The 23,753-nt window shown below is 37.2% G+C and overlaps 1 protein-coding gene and 1 long non-coding RNA gene across 4 annotated transcripts in view; one reads left to right on the top strand and one right to left on the bottom strand.

Annotated features, from left to right (window-relative positions):
- The window catches only part of LOC121967135, a 78,536-nt gene extending 75,048 nt beyond the window's left edge, over nucleotides 1-3,488 (top strand). For all 3 annotated transcript variants that reach the window (XR_006107652.1, XR_006107651.1, XM_042517178.1), the window contains one exon: nucleotides 2,966-3,488. The gene's annotated coding sequence lies outside the window, so the exon portion shown is untranslated. The remainder of the gene's footprint in view (nucleotides 1-2,965) is intronic.
- A 17,950-nt stretch (nucleotides 3,489-21,438) lies between these two features.
- LOC121968457 lies at nucleotides 21,439-21,921 on the bottom strand. Its single transcript, XR_006108152.1, has 3 exons — nucleotides 21,881-21,921; nucleotides 21,695-21,805; nucleotides 21,439-21,492 (listed from the first exon to the last, which is right to left on the bottom strand). It is a non-coding gene; the product is annotated as an uncharacterized LOC121968457 (long non-coding RNA).
- Nucleotides 21,922-23,753: the final 1,832 nt, after the last annotated feature.

The raw sequence follows: 23,753 nt of genomic DNA, 5'->3' as shown, positions 1-23,753 counted from the left end.
AGAAATACAAACTAACACAAGATTTAATGTGGTTTAGTAGCCTCTAGGCTCCTACTCTATGACCTATGATTCGTCAGTGGATCATCCTTCTCAATTCCACTCTTTGACAAGCAACTGCATGTAGAGAAACCTCTTTTATGTCTTCTTACAAAAATTTTGGGATTAAGTATAAGAAGAAAGAGTTAAAGTACATGAGCATTGTCTTAAGGATCAGAAATTAAAACACTTTCATTAACCATTCTAAGACTCCAAGTCCCTATATTTATACCCTCAAGTTCTAGCTCCTTTTCAGCCTTGTTTTTTCTTTTCTAGGTCGTAATTAGTTAATTGGATAATGTTTCATCAGCCTGTTACACCATGGTTTTCTTTTCTAGGTCGTAATTAGTTAATTGGATAATGTTTCATCAGCCTATTACACCATGGTTTTCTTTTCTAGGTCGTAATCAGTTAATTGGATAATGTTTCATCAATCTATTACACCATGGTTTAAAATCTTGTCCCGTATTAGGCGGCACGGGCAAAAGTTATCGTTTTGCCTGCCGATCGGCACAACCCTGTGTGCTCTTGCGGGTGGATGACTCGCGCAAGGTCTCGACCTTGTGGACATTATTTATTTATTTTTTTTAATGGTTAATTCTTTCTCCTCTCTCTTCATTTTTATTCTTGTCACCCTTAAACGTATGAAAAAAAAATTCTGTTAAAGTTTTTTTTAATGGTTAATTCTTTCCTACCTTAGTCACTGCACTAACGGCTAGTCGCCACTCGTGATTTATCTCCTCCGTGTTGGCTTAGGGACGTGTTGGCGGGGGCGAGCGAATCACCTTTTGCCACATTATATAAGAGATCTCTTTCAATTCCTCCATCATTTTGTAAAAATGATCATAAATACTTAAAGCTCTCCGGTCACTCGTGATCTCTTATCTTAACAATTGTCTCATTATGTCTAATATTACTAAATTTAAATTATATATATTCTGTCTTTACTCTACTAAGTATAAAACATTTCACTTCTAATATTTCCTGCCATATCTCTTATATGCTCAAAATTTTAAACCATGTCTACACCATAATGGATACTTCAATCCACTAGCTGTAGCATTTAGGCATCCATCTATTGCACCCCCTTGTTAGAATGACTCTCTTTAGGTTTTTGATTGCTCATTAGTTAAGTCATTTTTTAAAAAAATGATTCTATTTGTTTTTATTTGATCCTGAGTTGACTGCTTGGTCAACTCATGTACAAACAATTCAATGACACTTTCAATCTTCAAGCACTAATAAGATCAAATCCACCGCTAAGTCTAGTGTTGTTCGTCGCCAAAGTGCTCTGATTCTCCTCACTAAAGCTTATCTTTGTGTCAAGAGGCTCTCTGTGTCTTTGAGACTTCATCGTGCTAAGAAGCCTTCTTACATCTAGGTCTTCTATGCCGAGAGACTCCTTGCCTCTGGGACGTCACCACTTTGTGTAGCATCTTGTCTCCGTTACATGTTTGACTTCATACCACTAAAAATTTGAACCCCGACCTTTTTGGGCTTCAGTATCAATCAATTAACTAAATGGAAATATTTTGTTTGTTTGTTAGTTGACTGCCTAGTCAACTTATGTACTAGTCAATTGAAAGACTTAGTTGTTTGATCTTCTGACTTCGACCACTTATATGGTTGAATTCGCTGCTAAGTCTAGTCCACCCATAGCCCAAGTGCAAGTGCACTTGATGCTCCTCATAGGAGCTTACCTTTGACATTTCATCGTGTCAATAATCCTCTTTACTTCTAGGTCTTTTGTACTTAGAGACTCCTCGCCTTTGCGACTTCATCACTTGGTCTAGCATTTGGTCTTCTTGACCTATTAGAACTTTATACTTCTATAAATTAGGTCTCCTACCTTCTTAGGCTTCCATGTACCTAGTATATGGTCATCAATCTACTAGGATTTCCTTGTGGATACTTGTCGATCTACTTGGTATTCCATTTATCAAGTATTGAGTCTTTGTCGACCTACTTAGACTTTCATTTTCATACTTGTAATTTGTGTTAAGTTCTTGTACTCATGCATACTTGAGACATACAAGATTAACAATATCTCCCTAACTTAACTTTGCCCAAACATCAAAATCATATGCAAACCACATGCTTAAGGATATGATTGCCCCAACATGCATGGTATGGAGACTTTCTTACTTTATAAGCTTCACGAACAATTGGTTGTGCCAGCTATGTGTTCTTGATGAGTTAAGTTTGTATGCTTCAAAAAGCTAAAAGAATAGACTCGAAGTAGTGAAAAAATTAGGAAAAGTATTACAGCACTTTGATTAGATCGAGCTGGTGAATTCTGATCCTATAGAGTTTTTGGACCACCAGAAAAAACTAGGATTTGGACTCCATAGGGAACATTGATTTTCTATTAGATGTTAATAGTATATGCTTTTGTTTTAGAGTGAAAGTGTTTTCCTAATAAAAATTGCTATGTGGTTGAGGGGGCATTTCTTTTGATGAATAGAACTTCCCTCTGGTGGACAAAAATGGTAGAGTAGAGGTGGATTTTCTACAGAAATTTTCAGGATTTCACCCCCAAACTGCATGTAAAACAACGCCTTGTAGGGCCTAGCATCAACTATATGCCTTATGTGAGTTTTCTGTTAATATGTTATTGGCATGCTAGATGTGAGCTAATCCTACTGGTACAACTTGGTCCTAGGTGCCATTTAACATAAAAAGTTGCATTGGCTTCCTTGATAATCCATAACCAAATATTTATCATCTAGACGGATAATCAGATATTGCATTAAGCAATAGGCTTTCAAGCAAATTTAGTAAAGTTCTGTTGCCTATTGAATTCTGGCTTTTGTATTTACTAAGAAACACCTGAATTTTCTGGATACTTTATTGACCACATTTTTATTAATTGCTTATTCATATTTAATAAATATGATATGCAACTTCTAAATTAATATTTGTTTTGCAGACGTGACAAGTTTTCAAAACATATTAAATATATGTAAGTCTGAACATGGTCTTCATTCACAGCTGAACCCAATGTTTAAGAACGGATTTGCCTTAGAAAAGCCCTCGTGCAATTTGATTGTAAATGACCTACTAATCTTTGGTTGTGCTTGCTGCATTGTTGGAGATACGGTTTTGGGAAATTGAAATGCTGTGTAGTATGTTTCATGACTGGGAGACGCTTGATCTTGTATAATTTCATCAGGATGGTGAATGGTCTGTAACAATTAGTTGTAGTATAGCAATGTTGTTTATTATATAATGCTCTTTCATTGGACCAAATGTGGGTATCCTACGGCAGCCAGAAGTTGCTATGGGTGTTGGTATCACCTGTTTGCAGCAGAGCATAGGAGGCAAGTTAGAGATGAGATGGGCTTGTATCATTCAATTGATTCCTTTTTTATGTAATATAATGTGTAATGTAATACTGATTACTCCTGTATGTGAACTAATAATGTGCAGTTTTAAATAGCTCCTATTATGCTCGGGTGTGGTGTTGTAGTAAAGTATGTTGCAGTAAACTATTTACAGAAGCAATAAGAGTAACTCTTCAGATTCCAAATAAAACAAATATTCTGGAAGTCGACTTTTGAGACTTTTGAGTATGCATAAGCTGCATTTTGAATTTATCAAATATGCGAATCAGGGGAGGCCATTGGTTATAGCAGAAGTTGCCTAAATTATTATTATTATTATTATTATTATTATTAGCAGCAATAGAAGTAGTTGAAGAGGAGTCAACGGTAAAATTGCTACAGTATGACTTGTAAGTCATGGGTTTACATCTTGAAAATCACTTCTTGTAAAGTATGATAAGAATGTATACAATAGAAACTTCATCTTGTATTGATAATGGTGAAGTAAATCTTAGGTCATCAGTTCCTGAGAATTAACTTCTGATTATTACATTAAAGATGTTATGTGTTTATCGTCTGTGTTACATATTGGGGGTTTTTATTAGCAATAATAGTTACTATAAATTATCGTTGATGGTGTCTCTTGGAGATCTATAGAAGTCTACATCATAGTACTTTGTTACCCATGCCTTTGCTTTTAGTATTATTGAAAATATTAAATTGTTGTAAGAAAAAGGGTTGGGTTAGTAGAAATAGTTCAAGATCTATAAATATATCAAATCAGCATAACTTAAATATCAAAACTGCTATTATGTTAATTTTTTAAAAATAGTAAAAAAGAACATGTTTGAACTCTAGAGTAGGGTAGAAATTTACGAGAGTCGGAATGAGTCCAATCTGAATTTTTTAGATTTATCAATGAGTTTTGATCAAAATTTAGATAGTCCAATCAGAGTTTTAAAAAAAAATTGACATGTAATAGAAGAGAGTAGTGTAGTGAACATATTTATGATGTCTATGTTTGGTTCTGACATCTCTACAATAAGTTATTTGTATGTGTCAAGTCGTAAACTTTAAAAAAATATGATCATTGTCATTAATGACTTCAATTTTTGGTACATATAGACTTCATGATATTTTAAAAATCTATAACACTTGAAATGTGTCTGATCAGAACTCTTTATGTCTATAAATGAGTTTTAATTGAAAACTTATTGATGGACCTGAAAAAATTTTAAATGATATATTTTTTTTTTGTTTGAAAATGAGCTATTATAGGTTTTACACGTATCAAATATAGATATCTTAATAAATTTTGATTTAACATATAAAATGTCCTGTTTTGACATCCAAATAAAAAATTATTGCATTCGAAAGCATACAATTGATATATACATATAATTTATCGTGAAGTTGTCAGAATTAAGCATGAATATCATAAATACATTCACTCCATTACCCTTTTCCATTCTATGTCAATTTTTTAAAAATTTAAATCTTTTAGGTTCATCAATAGATTTCGATTAAAACTCATTAATAGACATAAAGAGCTATGTTGGATTTATTCCAAGTACTACATATTTCTGAAGTGCCCTGGAATATATTTATGCCAGAGATATCAGTTTGAAATCATTAACAATAATGATCATATCAGAAGGTCTTCAAAGTTTATAATTTTAAAGCAATTGACACATACTCATAACTTATCGTAAGAATATTAGAACTAGACATTGACACTATAAATACCTTCATGGATACTCTCTTCTATTATATGTCAACTTTTCAAAAAAAAAAAATCCTCTAAGTCCATCAATAGATTTTAGTCAAAACTCATTAATGAATTTAGAGAGTACTGATTGGATTCATTCTAACTCTTGTAGATTTTCTACAGTGCTCCAGAGTCCAAATATATCATAACAGCAATGTTAATATTATTTAAAAAAAATAATAGATAACATAATAGCGATGTTAATATTTAAGTTATGGTGCTAATTTTTAAACACCAACATCACTATAGTGTTGCCTTTTGAACACCAACATCATTGTGGTGCTTGTTTTTTAGCACCAACACCAAATTAATTATTTTATTTTAAATTTTTATTAATAAAATATGTTTTTGTTATTAATTTAATTTTATTTTTATATAATTAAATATTAAAAAATAGTTTTTATATTTTTTATTAATCTTCTTTTATATTTTTATATATTTTTATTAAAGTTTTAAAATTAAAAATAAATAAATTCAGAATATTTTCTTATTAAAGTTTAAATTAAAATTTAATTTAATTTAAGAGAAAAGAAAAGAGAGAGGGAAAAAAACAGATGTTTAGAAAAAGATAAGAGAAAAAGGCAATTTTAATAGGGAGGTAAAATGAAAAAGAAATGTATTTTTTTTTTTGTTGCGGGGGGGGGGGGGGGGGGGGCTCAAACTTTGAGTGCACCTTTAGAAAATTGTTAAACTTCTTACGACAACTGTGAAACCATCCCGTACATGTCTTGGCACGCATAGCATGTTGAGATCATCACAGCAAAGCAGCACACTAGTTATACGGAAAAAAGTTTCATGTAGGGCTGTAAATAAGCTGAGTCGAGTCGAGTCGAGTTTTGGGGTGCTCAAATTTGTTTGATAAGTTAATTAAGTCGAACTGAGTTTAAAATGAACCAAACTTTTGAAATGAGTGTTCAAGCTTAGTTTGGTTTATTTTTTATAAGCGTGAGATTGTTTGAAACTTGGCTTGAGCTTGGTTCATGTAGATGTTATCAAGCTCTCAATTCAAGCTTAGCTTGAGCTTGGTTCGAGCTTGGCTTGAGCTTAGTTAATTTAGACGTTATCAAACTCTCAATTCAAACTTGTTTGATTGTTTGAAACTTTTAGTTGTTTGATTAGTTATTGAGTTTGATAATTTAAATTTATTTATTTATTTTATTATTTATTTAACATATTAAAAAGAGTTTTATTAATGAATATGATTCGTGAACATTGTTCATGAACGTTGTTTACGAACATTGTTTACTAATATTGTTCACGAATGTTAACAAGATGAACACATATGTGTTCAAGCTTGTTTGTTTAGTTTAACGAGCTGTTCAAACTTGTTTGTTTAATTAATCTTATGTATATTGAACGAACATAAGTAAACTCTTATCAAGTTGAACACTAAACTTATTCATGAATGCTTAATTCATTTACAACCCTAATTTTATGTAAAATAAAACTTAACAAGCACGAAGTTCTAAGTGATGTTTGGATGGCTTGAATAGTTCGTGATTTGGATGCTTTGGAATTGGATTGGAGTTATAACCATTGGAGGGAGGGTTTTTTTTTTGAAAATTAAATATGTTGTTTGGTAAAAATCAAAGTGCATGCCCTTTTTAGAAAATTTTAAAAATTGAATGAATCCTTTAAATAAATTTCAACAACTATTTATATCAGCACATTTTGGAAAAAAAATAGTTTTCATCCAGTTCGTGAAATACGGTAATTTACCAAAAGGCGTACCTTGGATATTGTATTTACCAAAAGACATATAGTAGTTCTGTATTTACCAAAGGTCACAGTTAAGTCATGTGAAATTCCCATTTTAACCCTCCCGCCAACATCCTCTCCTTCATTGTGATTTTCTAGGCATCCGAACCACATTTTGAATTATTTTGATTTAAAAATAATAGTGTGATCATTTTTCTCCCTCCGTCTGTCAACTCGTGCATGCCTGGGTGTTCTTCGTAAGTCTTCGATTGCAGCTCCAATATTGTGGCAAAATCGCCCCCCTAGTGAAACCCTACGTAATGTCTTCGTACCTTGATCAAGCGGCATCTAGCATTTAGACCTAAAAATCCAGTGTTTGCGAGGCTCAGGGGTAAAGTTTTAGGGTTTCCGTCAATAATATTCTTTCATAATGGCGCAAAGAAGGGGATCGGGTGTATCATCCTCTCCACTTCAATTATCTGTAAAGGTATCACCTTTCTAAACTCTGTGATTTTGAAAAGCTCAACGAGAATGATTTTAAAATTTTTAAATTTTCAAAATTTAGGGTTCAGTGGAAGTTGGACAGAAACTGCATTGGAACAGTGTCTTAGGTCACTTTAAAAGTTTTTTTTAAGCATCCACAAAGAAAGGAAGGCATCATGGATCTGTGATTTTACATGACCGACACATAGCAGTGATCAAACAGTCACCCTTTAGAATTTTTCTAGACATACAAGATATGCAGCATATCCGTGGTATTTTGGCCAATATATTTCAAAATTGGGATTCAAGTACTCAAACCTTCAGATTCTCAGGTACAATGTAATTTTATTACGAAGTAGTTGTATAGTAAAATCCAATATTTTGTAAAGATGAATATTTTTGTCAGCAAATGACACTGATAGTGGGTTCTTATTGCAAATGAGGGGCTTTAGGCATGATACGATATTATATCAGGCCTAACGTGGGCCTAATACGATATCATATCAGGCCTAACATGGGCATGATACGATATCGTATCAGGCCTAATGTGGGTCTGATACGATTTCGTATCAGGCCCATCGTGTGGCGAATACTTATGTATATGTTGATAGATGTCAACTAATCTTTTAACTTGGTCAGGCGTTCCGGTTGCCTTCACAAGAAGAGGTGTTTCATTGCTGCTCAGTATTGCAGACCGAGGAGCTTCGATTCCGATCAATTCAAATAAAGCATGTGGTGACCTCTTTCTAACATACTTCTCAAACAAAAAAGAAGCTACTAGATCAAGAATTGAGGAGTTGCTTAAATTTTATGGCAATCGCGTTGAAGGAGAAGATGATGTTTTATTATTTTGTAAATTCTATATTTTGTATATATTTGTTTGTGTCTTATTTTCTTCTAGTACATATAAGGTCCCGTTATGTCTTATAGATATAGTAGATGATTTTGAGAATCTTGCTAGATTCAACTGGGTTGAAGCTATCCATGAATTTATTGCTCCACAATTATCTAAGATTAGGGACATATTTTCTTCAACTTGGACAGCACATTCTAACACCAACCTCCCTTACCTAAAGGGCTTTATTGGTCTTTTGGCAATAAGTTTAAAAATGATGGTAAATTTAACAATAATTTGTGAGCATGTATGAATAGTTAACACTTGTGATGGTGAATCAAGCATGGTTTTTGGAGCATGTTCCAATCCAAAAACCATACAAAATAGAAAGAGCAAGAATAAATAAGTGGAGGAATATTCCTTCACATATTAGTAAGGTGAGGGATTTGTTCGATCGAGTCTCATCTGAAGAGGTAAATTTTAATTGTTGTGACCTTAGTTTGGTTAAAAGGAATCTTTTAAACATGTGCTTTAATATTTTGACAGGTTCTGATTGACCTAATCCCTACCCAATATGAGAAATCATTGGTTGAGAACCTTGTTGGCGTTGATGACATTACACGTGGAATGGTCACATCACAGTTTGAAGTAAAGGAAGAAGGAAGGCAAAGTAATAAGGAATGTTGTAATTGCATTATTCAATCAAACAGAATTAAGGAGCTAACAATGGAGAACATGCATTTGAATGATAGGGTGAGAGACTTATTTAAAATATTAGAAAATAAAGGCATGCAATCTCAATATAGTGAGTCTATAGACAATCCTTAATGCAAACCAGTAGCTTTTGCAACTAGAAGTAGGAGAGGACGTGAAAGAAGTCGCTATGATTACAGGAATACTCCAATTGATAGTCCATTGTAGCTCCAAATTTTATCTAAGAGACAGCGGAGAAATATACAAATATGTGAGCCTACAGAGAACGTTTCAAGACAAGGAGAGGGGAAAAAAGTTTAAAGGAACATGATGTGCTGGAGAAGGGGAAAGGAAAAATTAATGTGGATAATATGGAAGAAGAAAGAGAGATTGTAGAATTGAAGGAAGATGAATCTGAAGAAGAGGCAGAGAATGATGCAGATAGGATTGCTTCATATAACCAAATGAGGAAACAAGCCATTGATATAAGTAGATATTTGCAAAATTTATAGTAATTTGTTTGATTTAATTCACTATTTAAAATTCTTTTATGTTGATGGGCATAGTTTGTGAAGAAGCAATTTAAGACTTCGAAGAAAAAAAACAAGATCAAGATGTGGCGTAGTTGTTAAAAGTGTTGGAGAAACTAAAGTATGTGAATTACATAGTTGATGTAATTAATTTATAAGTCAAGACAATTATATGCTTTTCTAATTTAGATAATTATATGGTTCTCTAATTAAATTCTATGAATTATAATCATTGCTTTATTTTGTAGGTTTACAAATGAATTCGTTTGGGAGGAGCCACCCTTTGCTTTAAATGTGTATTCCCTCTTATCTGGTGTGAATGGAGAGATGTTGACAAATGGGGAGGTAATTGACACGTATTGTAAGATTTTATTTAGGGGGCATCCTTGTCTGTTAGGACATACAACAAGTCTATTTATTGTTCAACCTTCTTCACAGTAAGGAATTTATTTGAGAATAATTAAAATTTGAATACAATATATTATGGTTAAGTATGTATGAATTTGCATTTTTGTAGTCATTAATAAAATTCTCAAGCAAGGTTGCCTTCCAACAACTGATAAAGATAGATACAGAAGATGAAGAGGCTAAGTATATTTTTATACCATTGTGCAGTGATAATGCACACTTCCACTTGTTGTTGGTCGACACCTATTCATTGACGTTTAATCATTACAATTCTCTAGCAAGTGGAAGAAAATACAACTATGAATTTGATGTAGCGGTGAGCATCCAATATTCATGTGTATGTTTGTATTGTAGTATAAATGCTAGTTAATGTCAAATTTAAATTTCCTCCTCAATCTTACAGGTATCAGATTTAAAACTCTATAGTCGTGAGCATTTTGCTGCTATTGATCCAAAATTTGAAAGGCATCATCCCTTCAATCAATGGATGTCTCGTACAATAGAATGTTCACAACAAGAAGCCAGGTAAGTCAAGCAAATAGTGTGAATAGAAAATATTGATTAAAAATATTGAATATTAAATTGGTGATGTTATATTATAACCTTGACTGTGGCTTCTTTGTGATCCAATATATTCAATGTCTTCTGTACGAAATGAAGATGGACTTCAAGCAATGAGACATGAAAAAAATTAGAATTGATGTAATTGTAACAATTTTGAGGGATAAGTTTTGTAAAACATTGGATTAAATAGTCATAGTGTTGTAAGCCAAAAAAGTTGGTGGACAATGTAAAGGTACAATTATTTAGTGTTTGTGGTTTTATATCTGTGTAGGTAGTCTATGTGGTTTAATACAATGGTAAGTATGATATGAGAAGGGTATACTAAACTATCACAAGAATAATAATACTATTGCATAATGATTAGTGAACTAAAAATCACAATATCCAAATTGTCATGCCGGTGCTTATCAGTTAAAAGAGACATAATTTATATAAATTATATTTCACACCATATCTATCTTCTGAAAACTAAAAAATTGGTAACGGTTGTGATTTTTTAGAAATCCCAGTAGGATATGTACAACACTCGGTTTCAAGTGTACAATGTTTGCATCGAAATTTAAATTAGGCATGTAAATATGCAAATCCAAAGTAAATATGGTTTGAGTAAAAAAAAAATTCTTATCCTAGTAACTCCAAGCTTCACATGTTCTGTGCCAACTGGCACAGAGCAAGAACTTCTAATCCAGGGTGTATAAATAAGTTTTGAGACCATATATAGCTCCTCCCCTCTCAAACCTTCACAGGGAACGTGAGTTCAAGTAAATCCAAGTAGGGTAGGGCCATCAGTGGATTTTGGTCAAAACTCACTGATAGACCTAGACACCTCTGATTAGACTCATTTCAGTTCGAGTAGGATTCTGGAGTTTCAAGGACTCCAACGGTGCTAGCAAAACCTGATTTACAGCTCTCTAGGGGTGGTAGCAAGTTTGGGAAAAAAAATCAGCCTTTGTTGGGCCTGATATGATACCATATCAGGCCCAATGTGGGCATGATATAATACCATATCAAGCCCAATGTGGGCTTGATATAAGACCATATTAGGCCAAACATGGGCCTGATAGGTTTCATTTCAAAAAACTTGATTCTATCTCCCCCTTCTATAAAATCAAAACGTGCTACCATGGGGTTTAAGTCTACAACATGGGGAGTGAAATACAGCTAATAGTATCGTAAAATACCTTTACTCTCTGCCTTATATTTGACTTAAAAATAAAATGGTGGTTGTTGGTTCTCCTAACTTAAAAGGTGTTGTTTAAAATTTATAGCTCCTCCCCTCTCAAACCTTCTTATTGAACGAGAATTTGAGAAAATCAAATACCCTAAAAAAATGAGTAATATATAGAATAAAATAAATCGATACACTATGAGCGAAAAAATTTTAATTTTTGAATAACCATAATAATTTCAGATAAGATATGAGTACTACTAATATATATATATATATAAAGTTATATATTAAAGTTGATTCTATCTCCCCTTTCTATAAACTCAAAACGTGCTACAATGGGGAATAAGTCAAAAGCATGGGGAGTGAAATACAGCTAATAGTATCGTAATATAGCATGACTCCCTCCTTACTATTTGACTTAATAATTGTATTAAGGTTTTTGAATCACTAGAATAAATTAAGATAAAATATGAGTACTAAACAGATTCACCGTTCCGTGCCAAATGGCACGGAGCAAGAACTTCTAATACAGGGTGTATAAATAAGTTTTGACACCATATATATCTCCTCCCATCTCAAACCTTCACAGGGAACGTGATTTCAAGTAAATCTAAGTAGGGTAGGGCTATCAGTGGATTTTGGTCAAAACCCACTGATGGACCTAGATACCTTTGATTGGACCAATTTCAGTTCGAGTGGGATTATGGAGTTTCAAGGACTCCAACGGTGCTAGCAAAACCAGATTTACAGCTCTCTAGGGGTGGTAGCAAGTTTTGAAAAAAAAAATCAACCTTTGTTAGGCCTGATATGATACCATATTAGGCCCAACGTGGGCCTGATATAAGACCATATCAGGCCCAACGTGGCCCTTAATCTCTACTTAGTATCTGTCTTAAAAATAAAATGATGGTTGTTGGTTCTCTTAACTTAAAAGGTGCTGTTTAAAATTTATAGCTCCTCCCCTCTCAAACCTTCTTATTGAACGAGAATTTGAGGAAATCAAATACCCTAAAAAAAAGAGTAATATATAGAATAAAATAAATCGATACACTATGAGCGAAAAAATTTTAAATTTTGAATAACTAGAATAATTTTAGATAAGATATGAGTACTAATATATATATATATATATATATATATATAGGGGTGGTAGGAAGTTTTGTAAAAAAAATCAGCCTCTGTTGGACCTGATATTAGGGGTGTAAATGAACTAAGCCACTCGCGAGCTATTCGAAGCTCGATTCGATAAAAGCTCGTTTGAGCTCATTTAATGAGGCTCGTTAAGATAAACAAACCAAGCTCAAGTTTCGCATTATTCGGCTCGTTAGCTCGTGAACATGTTCGTTAAGCTCATTAATCAACTTTTATCTAAAAAAATAATAGTTTTGATATTAAATTTATAGATTTTACACTCTACTTATGAAAAATATAGACAAATATATTAAACTTATTTATTAGAATAAAATTATAAATTTTAATAATATTATTATAATTTTCTCTAAATATATAATTTAGTTTTTAATGAATATTTAAATTTATGATTTATATTTATTAAGTTAGCTCGTTTAGGCTCAATAAAAGTTCGAATAAGCTCGTGAGCCATGAATATATTCGTTAAATAAAGCTAGAGCTCGGCTCGATTATAAACGAATCAAGCTCAAACATTCAAGAGTTCGGCTCGGCTCGGCTCGATTACACCCCTACCTAATGTGATACTATACCAGGCCCAACATGGGCATGATATTAAACACTATTATTAAAAAATAATAATAATAAACTGAAAATAAATAGAGATGATTAAATATAAAAATATGGGATATCAGGCCCATGTTTCAATCACAGCAAAAGCGCACACTCTCTTGCTTCGGCCGTCATCTTCTTCTCGAAGGCATCCTACGTAGCTCCGTTCGAGGCGTGACTCTACCATCACCGACGTGCTAGAATCAGTTTCGTACGTAGCTCCATTGCTAATTTTGTGGTTCTTTCTATAACAGTTTCACCTATGGTTTGTGTTAATGTTATGGGCATGATAGAATAAGAGCATAGTCGTTATTATGGAATCTAAGAGTTGTTTTTCTGTGTGTGGTTATACGGTAGCTAGGTTCGCAATAGCTACAAAAGGGGCATTGACAAGTGTGAGTGTTGATCGACCAAGTTATCCAAGTTATGTCAACAGAGGAAGAACTAAAAGAATGACTATAGAACAAGAACAGAAGATTTGAGACACACCTTTTTCATGGATCCTCGACCTCCCTAATAGTTTTTTGTAAGAGCTCAGGTCCAAAATATGTTTGATAATTGGGATCATAAGGAACAAAACTATATCTTCTATGGGAAGAAATTGAAATTTACAAAGGTAGATGTGACACTGATTCTTGGCCTACCCGACAATGGAGAGATAGTTCGTCTCGATTTAAATGACGCCTCCAGCGCACTGTACATGGAGTTTTTTCAAGATTCGGATTATTCTGCCAAACATTTGGAGAAACTGATTATGAAGTCAAGATCAAATGACAAGTTGTACTGTCAGCTGTATATCCTGTATTTTTTTGCAACTGTTCTATTTTGTGGTAGTAGCAGTGTTCTTAGAATACCTGTACTCTCCCTAATTAATGTGTAGATGATTTTGATAACTTAGCTAGGTTTAACTAGTACAATGTAGTATACAGTTTCATGGCTCCTCAATTAGACTCCATTGGCTTGGAGCTTACATTGAGACCAAAATCACAGGTTGCTGATTCAACGCCTAAGACCCCTTTGCTCAAGGAATTTCTAAATATTTTGGTTGTAAGTCTAATTACATATATATCACGATATTGGTAATGAATATGATTTATTTTTATAATCATATTATAGGTATGGGTGTGTGAGCACATCAGCATTATTGATCCAGACCATCCTGAAAAATGTTGGGACCGAAAAGTAGCTAGAGGGGGGGGGGGGGGGGTGAATAGCTCGTCGCGTGCTTCGTGGTTGGCGTTGCTTGTTTCTTCAAAGATGTGCAGCGGAAATGTACAAGAAACAAAATACAACGCTAACAAATAGATTTTACTTGGTATCCACCTCACAAGAGGTGACTAATCCAATGATCCACACACTCACGCACCCTCCACTATGAAACACACTCCTCTACAGAAACTACCGAAGGCGGAGAAGCCTTTACAAACTCTCAATGCAAGAAGAAAGGAAAGGATATGAAATACAAGCAAAAGCTTACAATAAACCCTAACCCTAACTTCTCTTCTTACTTTTGATCCGCCTCTTGACTTGGAAGAACCTCCAAGAATCTTCAAGAACTGGCGATCTGAACTTGAGAGAGAGCTGTGGAGTCGCTGGTGAAGATCGGAGATGAATCGTGTAAGCACTGCTGAAGGAAACGCTCGCCTGCAGCTAAATACGACGCCAACGGTCGGATCCCGATCGATTGGATTGCTCCCAATCGATCGGGGAGGCTTTGGATCGATCAACCGATCGATCCAGAGTGCCTCTGTGCTCTCTGGAATAGCCTGGATCGATCGGCTGATCGATCCAGGGCTTATCGCGCACAAACAGCAGCTCCCAATCGATCCACTGATCGATTGGGACCTCTGGATCGATCCACGGATCGATCCAAAGGGGTTCTGTTCGTGGGGACTCACCCGATCGATCAGCTGATCGATTGGGCATGATCCAATCGATCGGCTGATCGATCCAGATCTGCTGGATCAATCAGCTGATCAATCCAGATCTTGGTTTTTGCCCAAAAGTAAGTCCAAAGCCCCGTAAACCAACATCCAGTCAACCATGACTTGTTGGTACATAAAACCTAGCATCCGGTCACCCTTGACCAGCTAGGACTCTCTCACCAAGTGTCTGGTCAATCCCTTTGACCCACTTGGACTTTTCTCCTCTTCCCAAGTATCCGGTCAATCCCTTTGACCTACTTGGACTTTCACCAGATGTCTGGTCAACCTTGACCCATCTGGATTTCCCCGTGCCTGGCTTCACTCACTAGGACTTCCCTTCTGCCTAGCTTCACTCACTAGGACTTTCACCTAGCTTCACTCACCAGGATTTCCCTTCTGCCTAGCTTTACTCACTAGGTCTTCTCATCTGCCTGGCTTCACTCACCAGGACTTTCATCTAGCCTCACTCACTAGGGTTTCCTTCTGCCTGGCTTCACTCACCAGGACTCTCATCTAGCCTCGCTCACTAGGGTTTCCTTCTGCCTGGCTTCACTCACCAAGACTTTCACCTAGCTTCACTCACTAGGGTTTCCTTCTGCCTGGCTTCACTCACTAGGACTTTCACCTAGCTTCACTCACTAGGATTTTCAGTCAAGTATCTAGTCAACCTTGACCTACTTGACTCTCCTTCACAATCTCTCCACATGAACAATTGCTCTTGCAATGTTCATGTGTTGTCTACAAGTATTGTCAAACATCGAAACCAAATCATCAAGACTCGAGCTTGACTCACTTCAAGCCCAGTCAAACAGGTCAACCTTGACCTAGGGAATATTGCACCAACAATCTCCCCCTTTTTGATGTTTGACAATACCACATGTTAAGTTAGGAAATTAGGCTAATCCCATAGCCTCAACTCCCTTCATACCAATATATGAATGATGGTTCCCTCCATTCTTCTCCTTTTCTAGAGGGCAAACTCCCCCTTTAGGTACTGGAGACCTAACTTAACCATGCATTCTCCCCCTATTGGCACACATCATAAACATGCCCCCATCTTTGGGCACACATCAACCACAACCTCTCCCCCTGAAGAGTTGCTTATCGTTGTTCACAACTTCACTCGTTGTGATCAACACGATAATAAAGATCTCATACCCTTCATTATCATCAATGCTCACCCTTGAGCATTAACCACTTGAATAACCCAAATGAAGGTCTCATACCCTTCATTTTTTATCAAATGCTCATCCATGAGCAAACTCTACTTAAACAATGAGGATATCCACTCCCCATTAATTTCAATGCCCAACCTTGAGCATTTTCTCTAAAAGAAGGTTAACCACCTCCCAAGGTGTATGAAAAATAATTTTCATGTCCTTAAAGAGTAACTCCCCCTAAAGACATGGTCGTACATTCTGTCATTGCACCAACAATGACTTGGAATCCCTAAACCTTTAGGAAACCCAAATTTAGAAGTTTGGAGGTTCAAACATTCAATATTGAAACCAAACCTCAACCTAAACTTCAATTTAGTCTTCCCCAACCAATCCATCTTTGTTTTCAACATGAAAATACCCTTTTTATGTATACAAATATATTTTGATGGGTTTGGAATGGTTACCTAGACTAAACCTGGTTTGGAATGCTGAAATCAGGCTTTCCCTGCCAAAATCAGCTTCCTCAATCGATTGGAGTTGGGTCCCAATCAATTGAACTGCTTTGAATCGATCCATTGATCGATTTAGCCAGTCTGGATCGATCGACTGATCGATCCAGCGAGCTTCTGCTCGCGAGAATAGCCTTCTCAATCGATCGGTCGATCGATTGAGACACTCCAATCGATCGGGTGATCGATTGGAGTTCTGATAGTTGCTGAAATTCCATTTCAGTCAACTTCAGAAACCCCTAGAAAAATCTACAAAAATCCAAAAATTGTGAAAATTTGTGTAGACATTATTTAGGGCATATATTATCATGGTAAAATAATTTTATAAGAAAATACTTCATATTTTCCAAGATTAATACAAACTAGAGAACTTGCAAAAACTTTAGTGTTTTCTTCTAGTTTGTGCTCAACTATTCAATGATGATTACTATCAAAAGATAATCTTCATCAAGGTTTGACAAAAGCATTTTAAAATGATTTTCAAAACCAATATCCCACCATGTTCCTTGGGCTTAATGCACATGACTTGTACATTAGCTTTCCCAATGATGGGAATACACATACCTATGTGTTTTGATGAACTTAGAACTCAAAAGAATGCACTAAATCAACATCTTGAGTTTTGTTCATCATCCTAACATCTCACTTGTATCTAATGTACACTAAACCACATACAAGTCACCTTATGGGTCTTTGTGAGATGTAAAGTTTGGTTTTGCCCTAATTTAGGGATCATGCATATCTATCTAGGCATTTTTGAATACTAAACATCCATCAAGGATGTTACTTGTTAATTAATACCATTAGTCCTTAATAAACAAGGAATTCAAATGATGCATGATGATGTTATGACATACATCAAAAAGAAATAATTTTCAAAAGAAAATTTCTTATAACTATATGAAGTATGGATAACATGACATTGTATTTTTGTGTTTTTCATAATAAGGCATGAGTGCAAACACAAATAAATAAATATGATGTCATGGCATTTGATGGGCAAACAAAGCATGGCAAGTTAGCATAGATAAAATACCTAGATTACCTACCTAAGTATTCTTAACCCCATAGCTAATTTTAAAGCTAACCTAGATTGTCCAAAGTGCTTCAAGACAATGCCAAAGTCTAAATTGGCATTTCTAATTCTCTTGATCAATTTATGCCAATTAAAATTAATCATATTCCTCGAGTGTTGGCATATTTCATTTTCCCACAAAAGTAGCACTTTAAATTAAGGCCCGGATTGCCATTAATCTCTTAAGAACATACCAAACTCCCAACTTGGTAGTTCTTATGATTTTCCTAAATTGTGCCAATTAAGATTAAAATAACTATTTCCAAAATTTGGCACATTTTACTCTTCTAAGGAGTAAATGATATATCTATTTCATTTTCAAAGGTTAATAATAACCTTGAAAATGCTCCTTGAGTGTCAACTTCAACATGATTAGGTTAACTACCCTTTCACTTAGAGTTGACACTCTCTAACCCATCTATGGGGCAGAGAAGATGCTCCTAGGTGTTGGATCAAGACGCGCTAGAGGGGGGGGGGGGGTGAATAGCGCTCGTGGCTATTTCATTTTTCAAATCGGAAAACTATCGGAGTTTAAAACAAGCAGCGGAATAAAGAACAAACACAGAGAGAGAGACACGAGAGATTTTACTTCGTTCGGAGCCTAAGGCGACTCCTACTCGAAGGCCCGCGATCCTTGATCGCTTTCCGTGGGAAACAACTATAAGCTCGTTAAAAGATTACAATTATGAGTACAAAAAACTGTAAGTATTATACCGACAACAAGAAATGCTAAATCTGAAGCTTCGGGTCGTCGGACACTTGTAGCAGCACTTCGGAACGTCTTTTGGAGCAGCACATTGATGAGAGATCACTTGGTATTCGTTATACTGAAGTGCTGGTCGAAACCCCCTTATAAAGGGTGTTCAAGGCGCCTTGAAGGCGCCTCCATGCTGCCGAATCCTCCGCGTGGATCAAGCTTGAACTGGTCGAAGTTCATCTGCTTAAGGCGCCTTAAACCTCACTCAAGGCGCCTTCTGCCTTCTTCAAGGCGCCTCCAATGGTGCTTCGCAGCCAGCTCAGCTTGTGCACCCGAGGCGCCTCCAAGCTCCATGGAGGCGCCTCGGACACTGTTCATCCGAGGCTTTAGGTTGCTCCTTTGACCTGCAAGATACGTTAGTCCCAAACACTATCCTGCAACACAAAGTTAGCACAATAAATATGATAAATAAAGTATAGACAGTCTTCGGATTGTCCGAGTCTGACTTCGGGTTTCCAACCGGAAACCCTAGGTCGACCCGACGCCTACTGTTCCCTCTACGGGGAGCGCGTCCTCACCTACTCCACTCAGGAGATTTACCTGTTGCAGTGTGATCCTCCAGATCGGCTGGACTTTTGCTCAGCACTCGATACTTCCGGACTTTCTGCTGGACATCCGCTTCCCAGCTAGTCCAGACTTTCACCTGGTTCGCGACACCAGGACTTTCCACCTAGGGTTATCACCCCCTAGGACTTTTGCCTGAAGACATCGACCTGCCAAGACTTTCCGCATAGGGTTACCACCCCCTATGACCTAGAGTTACCACCCCCTAGGGTTTTTCCCTTTGCCTAACCGCAGCTAGGACTTACCTGAAAAACTCAAGTAGACTTGTTAGAAAACAAAACACCTTAACTTTGAATTCTTTGCCATTATCAAAACACGAGTTCGATCGTCGGATGCTTCCCGCACCAACAATCTCCCCCTTTTTGATTATGACAACTCAAATTCAAAGTTAAGTAAACAAACGAATAAAAAACATTTTTAACACAGGCAAATATGCTAAGTGTAGATGAAAAAAAAATGACCAAAGCAAATTCGCTAAAGTGACCTATATGCTCCCCCTTAACCTTTGCTCCCCCTTAGCTATTAATTTGAATTTTACAATTTGCTTCCTACAAAATGACCAAATTTGATAAAGTAACCTATATGCTCCCCCTTAACTTTTGCTCCCCTTTAACTATTAATTTGAATTTTACAGTTTGCTACTCTCCCTGTCACGCCCCAGAGGAGTCCCTGTCCGAGAAAATTTCGGCAGCATCTCCCTTGTACGGTGGACAATCTGAAACTTTTCTACATCTCACAAATACCTCAGCCACAGGCGGCTGGAATAATAACAACAAAATAAAACATCACCACGCAGTTATATATAATCTATTCAGCCTCTGGCTGTCACAACCACGCAGTTAAGATAATTAAACAGTAAAAAAATACTCTGACTCGAAATCCACCCTACTCCACTACACTCGTAAAGCTCAAATCCGACGAACTCACCTCTTCTGCCCTCCAAGCAGGCATGTAGTAGAATAAAATCCAAATCCAAATCCATCGCAATAATAAAATCCATACAATATCCATAAGCAGAATAATCCAAAACATAACTAAAACAAAGTCTGATAGCGAAAAGCTAAAATAAAACAACAACTCAAAAACCAGCAGAGGAGTAGCACTACGTGCTGTGGGGACCAGCGACTGGAACTCCCTCCTGACAGCATCAACCTGAAAATAACAACAATGGAGGCGGGGTGAGTCCAACACTCAGCAGGTACAGTTGATATGCAAAGTAAAGAAATAACACCTAGCACTAATCATGCGTACAGTCTCTTGATAAAAATAAAGGTAAATGCAACCGAAGAAGACAGGAGAGAATCTGTACTAACCAGGACCTGAGTATAAGGACAAACAGTCCGAGTGGTATAGGAATCCTGTATGCATGTCAAACATAGGTATCCAAACAATATGCAGCATATAAATGCAGCAATCACAATCACAAACAATAAATGCATCATGCATATGATGCCAATGTCATGGTCACCCCTGACGCCAGTCAGCCAACTCACAACAAAAGTGGGACCAAGTGGGTAGGGCTGTGACAACCGTGCACTCTGCAACACTACTCCTGATGAGTGATCGAGTGGACGGGATGCTGTCGGAGTACATACATACTCCTACCCCAAATCATAAATGGGGAAGCGTAATGCTCTCATCTCCCGGTACACTATGACGGAGAGGAATCTCTAACGTGCTACACGCTGCGTCACACTACCCATGAGCGGATCAACGGAGCACCGGAAGAGTCAAACTGACGTGCTACCACGCTGTGTCACGCTACTCATGAGCGTCACAATGGAGCACCGAATAGTGATGAAAACTGGCAAAGTGCTCGACAATAATGGAGCAATCTATCGCACAACATGCGATCATGCAAATGGTGCATGTCACTAATCATGGTAATATACTAAACCAACCTCTGGACATATAACAATGGGCACCATAGTGAATAGATCAAATCAAGATATACTGATCAATAAGGTATCAAACCTAGGTCCTGAACATGTAAAACATAGTTATATCACTACCCATGAGCATGATAAATCAGGTACAAGATCAATAAGAGATGCAATCAAACAACCAATCAAGCAGGTAACATGTATTGGGCAGTGATTAACCGAAACAAATATGAAACACAATTAATGCAACATATTATTTTCATTACTAAGCATATCAAAGACAATAAGTCAAAAGTACCCGCCTCCAAAATAAAGGTCCAATCCTATCAGGTCCAAATCTGACGTCGAGATACTCGTCTCGCGTCAAGTCCTGTATCACCAACATAAATATATTTTATTTAGCTAAAATTCTCACAAATAGCTAAACAAAACCTCTAACTCTAAATGAGTATAAAACCTTAATCATACTATTAGATTAAAATAAAATCCTAATTCCTTTGACACAAACACTATCTGAAATAATTGAATCAAAACCATGATTCATAACATATATCAAATGTCCTACACCTTACCTTATTTCTCAGCCTTATTGATTTCTGGAACAAGGGGTGCTGCTGGTCGGAATTTTCTGCTAGAACCAAGTAAGCCCACAGAACACAAACTCCCTGCTGAAATCCTTCCCACTGATCAGATCAAGTTGAGATCAATAATAAGGAATCACAAATTAAACAACAACCCATCTTACAACCTAATCTTACCTCAGATGTGCCAATCTGTTGACAGGGGTGTGATGGCCGGAATCAAGCAGGGACAGCAACAACTATTAATGTTGTGATAGTCGGAACCAACTAGGTGCCTTCCAACAATCTAATCCAACAATCACACTACGAATGCATCAACTACCCAATCAAATACAAGTGCACAACTAAAATTGCAACCTGATCCTTACCTTCTTCCAGTAACTCACTGGAATAGAGAACGGAGGATTTACGGCTCCGGTGTTGTTTCCAGCAAGGGGCTGCTGAGGCAGTAAACTAGAGCAGAGGGCAACGACGGCATACGGATCCCAAATGGTGGCCACGGCAGAACCCTTACCGACGTCGGAAGCAGAGGTTAGGGCAGAAAAGAGGCCGAGAGCGAGGGTGTCCGGCGATGGCTCGTCGGACCAGAGGAGGAATCGGTCACTCGGCGCAAGAGAGGAACGAGAGGAGTGTCGGCTGCCGGTGCTCGGAAGAGGAGAAGGGCCGGCGCTAGGGCACAAGTGACGGCGGCCGGCGCTGAAGTTTGTCTAGGGCAGAGGCTGTCGACGATGGAGGAGGTGAAATGCTCGGTGACCAGAAGGAAAGGCTCGGCTTCACCGAGAAGAAGAGAAGATAAAGGGAGAAACCGCCACAGCCGGCGGTTAGGGCTCGGAGAAGGCGCGGGTGGCGTCGGGGAGAAAAGGGCTCGGGCTCGCAGGTTTTCGGCGAGGAAGAGAAGAAATAAAGAAATAAAAAGAAAAAGAAACGGAAAAAGGAATTATAAATATAAACAATTCCTCACTTAAATGGGTAGCCCAAAACAGGCTTTCCGGGGCCCACTTTTATCCCCGTAAACTCGTCCGTACGAACTCTGAAAAATTCCCGAAAAATTTCCAAAAATTCCAGAAAATTTCCTTATTAATATTCGCCTATTTCCCGGTATTTTACATTCTCCCCCACTAATAAAAATTTGGTCCCCAAATTTCGTTATCTACCATCAGCAGGTACTAACAACAGATATAGAGTATAAATACTGAATGGTAAACTAAATCACATACCTCAAGTGAAAAGATGGGGATATCGAGCTCGGTTAGTGTCCTCGAGCTCCCAAGTAGCCTCCTCGTCTGAATGATGCTGTCATCCGACTTTAACCAGCCGGATAGTCTTGTTCCGTAACTGACGCTCTTTTCGGTCGAGTATTCGTACCGGAACCTCCTCATATGTAATGTCAGGCTGAACTGGAACTGGAATATCTGCCAGCACATGTGTCGGATCAGGCACGTATCTCCTCAGCATCGATACGTGAAATACATCGTGAACACCTGACAGGGACGGTGGTAGTGCCAATCGGTAAGCTACCGCTCCGATCCTCTCCAAGATCTCGAAAGGACCAATGTACCGCGGAGCTAACTTACCTCTGAGGCCAAATCTCTTCACCCCTTTCGTGGGTGAAACTCGCAGAAATACATGGTCGCCCACAGAGAACTCTAGTGGTCTACGTCTCCGATCAGCGTAACTCTTCTGGCAGTCCTGCGCCTCTGACATCCTCCGTCTGATAGTACGGACCAACTCTGCATCCTGCTGAACTCTATGAGGTCCCAATAGCTGGGCCTCTCCAACCTCATCCCAGAGGACGGGTGTCCGACAAGGTCTACTATACAACGCCTCAAACGGTGCCATCTGGATAGCCGAATGAAAGCTATTGTTGTAGGCAAACTCTACCAACGGCAGATGGTCCTCCCAACTGCCTCCGAAATCCATAACACATGACCTCAGCAGGTCCTCTAAAGTCTGAATGGTCCGCTCGACTGTCCATCTGTCTGCGGATGGAAAGCTGTACTGAAACGGAGCTGTGTGCCCAAGGCCTGCTGCAGACTCTGCCAGAAACAAG

This window comes from Zingiber officinale, chromosome 3B (genome assembly GCF_018446385.1).
Source record: "Zingiber officinale cultivar Zhangliang chromosome 3B, Zo_v1.1, whole genome shotgun sequence".
Lineage (NCBI taxonomy): Eukaryota > Viridiplantae > Streptophyta > Magnoliopsida > Zingiberales > Zingiberaceae > Zingiber > Zingiber officinale.
Note: the sequence above shows the minus strand (reverse complement) of the source record. Positions and strands in the feature narration are given on the sequence as shown.